Genomic DNA, 7784 nt, shown 5'->3' with positions numbered 1-7784 from the left:
CTTTTTGCAAAATTAAATATATATTGATGTGTGTTCTACTTTTAAAAATTAATATCAAAATAGGCATTTCATTTTATTAAAATGCTATTGATCAATATATTTTTTAAAAGTTTGGCATACAGTCTTTAGGATTTTTACATTATGTCATATTCTTAAAACTTATTCCCACGTTTCTTGTAAAAAATTTGATATCTTGTCAAAATTCTGGATGTACAAAATGGCTTAAGAAGTTTTATTTTCTAAAGTTATGTATAAAGTATTGAAATTAGATTTATAATTTGAAAAGTTCTCAAGCAGAATTCTGCTATTTTTAAGACAATACATTATTGATCTACTCAGTTTTCTTCACATTATTGAGCTAAAAATTTTTATACTTCTATTGTGAAATCTAATAAATTATACTTTTTCAGAAATGTGCTATAATGCAGATTTTCAACTGTTAATATATATTATTCTCCCATAATTAAAGATAATATACCTTTATATTGTCATATAAACTTTCCAGTTTATCATTTTTGAGAATGAGAAAAAATACCGTTTTCTGTTTTTCTCTCATTTTCAAAACAACTTGGCCACACTTGTAGTACTGAACTTTCTAACATCAGGTTTGCAAGTTATTTATAAATTATATTTTTGCTTCTTTATTAATATATTTACTTTAACATTTATTTTCAATTTTTCCCTTTTCTATTATTTTCTACATGTTTATTTTTTATTATCAACCACTTAAACTGTTAGTTTATTTTCATATAACATTATTTTTTAATTATTTCAAATGAAATAAAAACATAGAAAATAAAGTTTTTAAAATACATAAAACTACTTTAATTTTTATCTAAAACTTTAATGCCTTATTATTAAAGTAAGCTATTTAGGCTATTTATTTATGAGTAAAACTGTGCCTTTTGTCTCAAAGTTTTCACACAGGATTTTTCTTATCACTGTAATTTTACTTTCCTTTTTTTCACGTCAACAAATATTCAGATGTGAAAGAGTGTTTTGGAGGGTGTCTATAATATGTGTTAGGTAGTGTTGGAGAAAGGGGGGTGATGTCCAAGTGTTCTGTAAGCATTGTTTAGACTTTGACACACATTTTTAATAGCATGGTTAGAGAATGAAGCTTTTAATTTTCCCTGTCTTATACTTAGCAATGTTTTATTTTTAGCCTTGTGAAACAACAATTTTTTAAAAAAACAATTAATGAATACTTGAAAAGAAGAAGGTATCATATAATATTTGGGAAGTTGAAAGGCAAACATAACTTCATTCACCCTTAATTTATTGTTCAAATTTTCTATATTCTTTGTAATTTGATGCAACACAGGTATATGAGATATAACAATGTTTCTCGTGTTTCTTTTTCTTCCTTTCTTCTATATTTAAATGAATGGGCTGCCTTCCTTTGCAACAGATTTATGACTTTTAAACTGAAAAATATTTTAGAGAAATAAATTATGGCCATATCATGTAGAAACAAGAGCAAGGTATATTTTCTCTTTCTCAAAGTTCTACTTTTGTGCCAAATTTTCTGCATCTTTACATCAAAGCTATAATTTCCTCGTAATTTTTATCACCTTTTTTTAAACAGTTCTTTTAGGGAGTTTATTGAGTTCATCTTTTATATGTTACTTTATTTTCTATACTGTCTTTTCTGCTTATACTATATGTTCTGCTTATGTATCAAATAACCTTAAAACTGAATGGATTAAAATATCAACAATCATTACATTTGTTCATGACTCTGCAGTTTAGCCAGGTCCAGGTAGGGGTAGCTAGTCTTTTTAATCACAGCTCTCTATAGGGTGCACCAATGGCCTGGGAACTGGGATAGTTGGAGGGCTAAGAAATGTTTTATTTTTGTGAAGTCTCTGGGCTGCTTCAAGTGATTTTTCTACATGGTCCATTCAGAATGGCAGTCTCAGAACAGTTGTACATGGCAAGTTTTGTAGGAGTCAGGAAATGGAGGGTGCGATCTCTAAGGATCTGGACCCAGAAACAGGCAAAGCATCACTTCCTCACCATATTGAGTTGGTCAAGCTATCACATAGCCTGTCTATACAAAGAAAGGAAAAAAGCATCTATTTTTAACCCATTACACAGTTCCATTGTCATTGAGATGCATCATCACTGTTAATAATTTAGAAAGCCCATTTTTCACAGCTAAATAGTTCTTCCCTAGCCTGGATTATTCCCTTGCTTGATGGCTTCTCTAAGAATTTTTGTCAGATTGTTGCTTCCATCACAGTTGGCTGCAGAACACTTTCACAGCATTGTAGTATCTTTGAATAACAAAACCCTTCACGTCTAAGAACATGTTGAACGTAAGATTCCTGTTGCAACAGAAGTAGGAATTAGAGGCTGAAGCCAAGGAAAAAATCCACATATATTATAAAAGTGGTAAAAAGACATTGGGAACTAAACTCCCTTCCCAGGACTTAAGAATTGGTTGAACATGACCCAAAGCTCTGTTGACATTCTATTAAACAAACACCAAACAAACAAACAAACAAAAAATTAGTTGAACAATCTATGCCATCCCCAATCATTACCCAACACAACATAGATTTTGTCTATAAACATAAAGGCCTAGGGAAGAAAATAAAAGGTTAGAATTACAGAGTTCTTAGTAGGAGGAAAATAGGAGATGAAGGGGTCTTCCTATCATTACAGGTCAAGAAAATAGGGTTCCATGTGAATAAATCATGGAAAACAGGATGCCCCAAAGAAAGACTGTCATATTATTCAACAACTAGATGCTTAGTGATTATTTAATCTCTGCATTTACTCTAGGAATAACTTTTGAATAGTGTATTAGTCCATTCTTGCACTGTTAGAAAAAAATACCGGAGACTGGGTAATTAAAAAGCAAAGAGTTTCAATGGGCCCACAGTTCTGCAGGCTCTATAGGAAGTATAGTGGCTTCTGCTTCTGGGAAGGCCTCCGAAAACTTACAACCATGGCAGAAGGCGAAAGAGAAGCAAGCATGTTTTATGTGGCCAGAGCAAGAGCAAGACAGAAAGGTGGAAGGTGCACACTAATCACTTTTAAACAGCTAGATCTCATAATAACTCACTGACTCACTATCACTATCAGGAGAACAGCATTGAGGGGCTGGTGCTAAGTCATTCGTGAACACCACCCTCATGATCCAGTCACCTCCTACCAGCCCCCACCTCCAACACTGGGGATTATAATTCAACATGAGACTTAGTATGTTGTCTAAGAGCCAAATCATATCAAATAGAGAAGAGTGCTGTAAGGAGGAAAACATTTGTTTTATGTTTGTACATCATCAAATTCATACAGTTTAATAAACTGCATATATTTACCAATATTGAAATTAATAAAATACTTGAGTTGGTTTATTTTGATAGTAAGTGTGGATCTCCATTCAAAATTTTCACAAAGAAATTTTCATGTTTGGGTGACCTCAGATGAAAGTGAGACTCTTAGCAGGATATTATTTGAGGATTCAGCTACCCAGGAACATTGTGGGAGAGAATTAATTTTGGTAATGGCTGTTTTTAAAATATTCTTGTTTCTTGATGGCGATAGAGGTCCAGATAATGTTTAATGAGGGCTGGGCAGTTAAAACCTTTCTGAATTAATGGGGTGTCATTTGAAGGAGCCTACTTAGGGTTTTACTCTTAATACTGACTAAAAATACTATGTATTCAAAAGAAAGTGGAAGAAGTGGGATTGTGTAAAATGTTGCCAATTTGTGTTGTAGTGATTTATCTTTTTTATTTGATTTGATTCAAAATGGCGCCTTTGACATCGTATGTAGCAGAAACTGCACGAGTTTTCTGGTATATGGGTGATGTTTTCCTTTAGCTATCTTTGTGGCATGAACGTTTTCCCTCACATTTTCATAATTTGTAGACAATTTTAATGGGAATGTTGGATGCAGGATTAAGAACCATATCATAAGCCCGTGAATCTGATCTTATGCATTTGATTTATATTTGAGCTATATCCACTTATCTTTTGGGAACAAAATATGAAAATGAAAATACTTGAAATTATAGTGTTTTGTTAGCCAGAAAGACACATTATGTCTTAGCTGGACCTGAGAAAAATATCTTTCTAAACTACTTGTCATTAATGGTATAAGTTACTTCTGTATACTTTTTTTTTCACGTTAGGTAATGTGCTGATGTTATAACAAAGTTTGAGGAAGGTATATCTCACACAGGAATGTGAAAACCCAATCATCATGCTTATGAACTGCAAAAGGATTCCCTACACATTTTAAGCTAAATATAGATGATTGATAGATGGATGGATGGATGGATAGATAGATAGAGACACAATTGCAGTTATTTTATTTATGTTGTATTGGTTTTAAGATAAAATGGAAAACACCATATGAACAAAAGGAAGAAGTAATCTGAAATTATAACTAAAGAAAAAATGAAACAATGATTTTTGAGAACATGGTATAAATTTTCTGAGATATAGCTAAGTTCATACATAGTTTAGAATATAGAGGATACCTCTACAGTAACTTCTTTTTAACTATATACGATTTTAGTATCCTATTAATCATTTCTCTCAACCATCTTCCATTCCTTATCATCCTCCTGACTCTCTCCTCAACAGCTTTAAGAGAGAAAGACAGTGGTAAAGGATGAGATACAGTATTGGGAAAGATTGAAACTCAAAGTTCTGTTCAAATAATAAAAATCAGAAGAAAAATGATATTATCTTCTGAGTCCTGGTTCTGTTTGCCTCAAATCATTTTTCCTGTCTCTGATACATCTCACTTTTGTATTTTAAAAAAGAACTATTAATCTACTCACATTACACCTCAACATTATTTTGTCCCTTTTGGCCATCTTTGAATAATTAAACAAATTGTATGTGATATTTCCCGGTAAAGAAATAAAATAGAAGCTCTCAAACATTTGTCCAATTTTTCCTCACTGAAATGTATTACATTCTAAATGGAAAAAATTATTGTTCCAGTGATACTTTTTAAGAAGAGAGTTATTTCAAAATACAATATTTATTTAAGGTCTACCTTTATGGGGATTTTATTTCCTTGTTTTTTAATGAATTGATTTAAATACTTTGGGAATTTTCTTATAATAGCACTGTTTTCTATTTCATCTTCTGGAGATGAATTTTGTAAAAGTTTAACATTACAAAAAGAAACTAATCTTTGGAATGACTTTTTCATGCTATTTAACAAAGTGTAGATTACAAGCCACAATTTATGGGATTTGTAACTTGCCATAACAATAGTGGTTACTTGCTTCCTTCAGGCACTATTCCTGTTTTTGCTTGCTCCAACAGGAAGTATTTTCTTTAGATCTTCTCTGTACAATGCCACAGATCTGTTGGGTAAGCAGAACCATGTGTTAAGTATTTTTGAATTTTACAAATAGTGTTTTTATCATTGACTGGGGAAAACAGCTACTTCTTTCTCTTCTTGCCACCTTCTCCTCCTGTTCCTCCTCCTTTCTGCTCTTTCCTCCTCTTCGTCCTCTTCTTCTTTTGCTTTTGTTGTTATTAGTTTGTTTCTTACTGTGGGGATCTATGAACTCTGGGGATCAGCTTACAGAACTGAATAGCCCTGCTGCAGCATCCTAGAGCAAGCTTTGGCGGGGCCTATAAGAACAGCCAATTATTGATTTGGTACCCATTTAAAGAATATGTTTCCAGCATCCCATTTAAATAGATGTGGGCATATGACTAGATTTTGCCCAATAAAAAATAAGCAGTATTTTTGTGAACCAGTTTCACAGTCCTACCCTATCATCCTCTTTCCTGTTGATAGGAATGTGGATAGGAAATGAAATAGTGATTTTTTTTTTCCAGGAAATAGTTCAGGAGGGTGGAGAAATAAACTAAAATAATTCTGGCTTTAAAAAGCCAGACCTCAAATGTTGGCTCTTATAATCTCAAGCAATGTAATATTGGACAAGTTTCTGAAGTTCTCTTCAGTTTTCTCATTTTAAAAACATGAATAGTATTATTGTGAGAACCAAATGAGGCTGTTTTTGTTGTAAGAATTATTATATTGTGAGAATAAAATGAGATAATGTGTGCAAGGTACCTAGGACAGTGTACAACTATAAAACATGTTATTTTCCTTCCCTGTTATTTTCTATATAACTCTAAGTTTATGTTCTATATAGCTATTTTTAAATCATTTTTCAATAGATGTGTGAAGTGTATTAATTACCAAAGTGTAATTTATTTTATCTAATCTGCCATTAATTCTCTCCAGTGTGTTTCTTTTATCATCTCCTACAGCATAGTTTTCATGACAAGAAGGCTGATTGATATATATCATATATCTACACTTCATATTTTGAACATGTATAATTCAACTATAATAACTTCATTAATATCTTTTACTAATTCTAACATCTATGTGAGTTGAACTTAATTGTATATTTTTTATTCATTATAGGGTTAGAACATAGCATTATTCTTGCTTCTCTGAAAACCTGATAATTTTTATTAAATGCCAAATATTATAAATTTTACCTATGTGGGTTCTGGATATTTTTGTGAATCTGTAAATATTCTTGAGCTGTGTTCATTGGATGTGCTTAGGTAACTTAGAAATGATTTAATTTTTTCACATCTTGCTTTCAAGCTGTGTTAGGTGGGACTGGAGCAGTGCCCAGTCCAGGGATAATTATTCTCTACTACTAGGCAAGACCCTTCTATGTATTCTACCCAGTGCTCCTTAGGTCATAAAGTTTTCCAGTCTGTTGATGAAAACAAGACTATTTCTGGCCCTAGGTGAGTTCCATATCCTGTTACTTACGATCCTTTTAGCTGTTTTTTCCCTCGGTGTGAGGTAGCCCCTTCACATGCTTGCGTTGACCAATACTCCATTGAATACCTGAAGGAGGCCCTCTGAGATATCCAGAATCCTCTCTCTGTGCAATGCTCTCATCTCCCATACTTTCTCCTATGAATACTTGATGCCTTGATCTGTCTCAGCTCCAGCTCCTCAATTCATGGCCCATTAGACTCAATCTGTGTTTCCCTTCTTTCTGTCATAGCAAGGAGAGCCTCAGGGTGAGGTAGAGCACTCCTAGCATCACTTGACTTCTTTCCTGTGTTTTGAAGATCACAGTTCATTGTTGTTGGATGTTCAGCACCTTGAAAACTGTTGCTTCATATATATTATCTCTTTTATTATTATTTTAGGTGGGAGGGGAAATGAGTTAACTTACTTTATCTTGTCAGGAAATAAAATTTAGGAGCAGAAAATTTAGTAAGCTAAAATATTTTAAGAACTTTCTATGCTATTCTGTATTGAAGATCATCCTGATTAATCTTTAAAAGTTTCTTGATTAAATATTATTCATTCTTCTGTGTTACAGACCAAGAAACTGAGAATTTTTTGAGATTAAGCTACACAGACCAGGAGCCCAGACTGTCTGAGCAAAAGTGTATTTGCTTAACCTCGTGTTATTCTACTAAAGAAATACACATGATCTTAGACCCGCATATAGTCTAAGGAAAGAAGCAAGACATATAAATTAACAGTTAAAATGTATTGGAAAAGAAAAAAAAGAACTATGTTGGAGAACTATAAAACAAAAAAGAGTAAATAGAAAAAGAAGCTAACAGAAAAAAAAAAAAAAAAAAAAAAAGATTTTAAAAGTTAGAAAATAGTGAGAAAATATACATTAGACAAATACTAGAATGAAAAAAATAATTGATTTAAAGAATAAGTTATTTGTAAATGCATGGAAACTATATTTTGTATAATAAATGTCTCTATACAATCTGAAAGGTAGTTTTCCAGTTACCTA

The 7784-nt window shown here is 32.2% G+C and overlaps 1 non-coding gene across 1 annotated transcript; it reads right to left on the bottom strand.

Annotated features, from left to right (window-relative positions):
- Positions 1–4134: 4134 nt before the first annotated feature.
- LOC119470115 lies at positions 4135–4239 on the bottom strand. Its single transcript, XR_005198988.1, has one exon. It is a non-coding gene; the product is annotated as a small nucleolar RNA U13 (small nucleolar RNA).
- Positions 4240–7784: the final 3545 nt, after the last annotated feature.

This window comes from Cebus imitator, unplaced genomic scaffold, assembly GCF_001604975.1.
Source record: "Cebus imitator isolate Cc_AM_T3 unplaced genomic scaffold, Cebus_imitator-1.0 Scaffold22, whole genome shotgun sequence".
Lineage (NCBI taxonomy): Eukaryota > Metazoa > Chordata > Mammalia > Primates > Cebidae > Cebus > Cebus imitator.
Note: the sequence above shows the minus strand (reverse complement) of the source record. Positions and strands in the feature narration are given on the sequence as shown.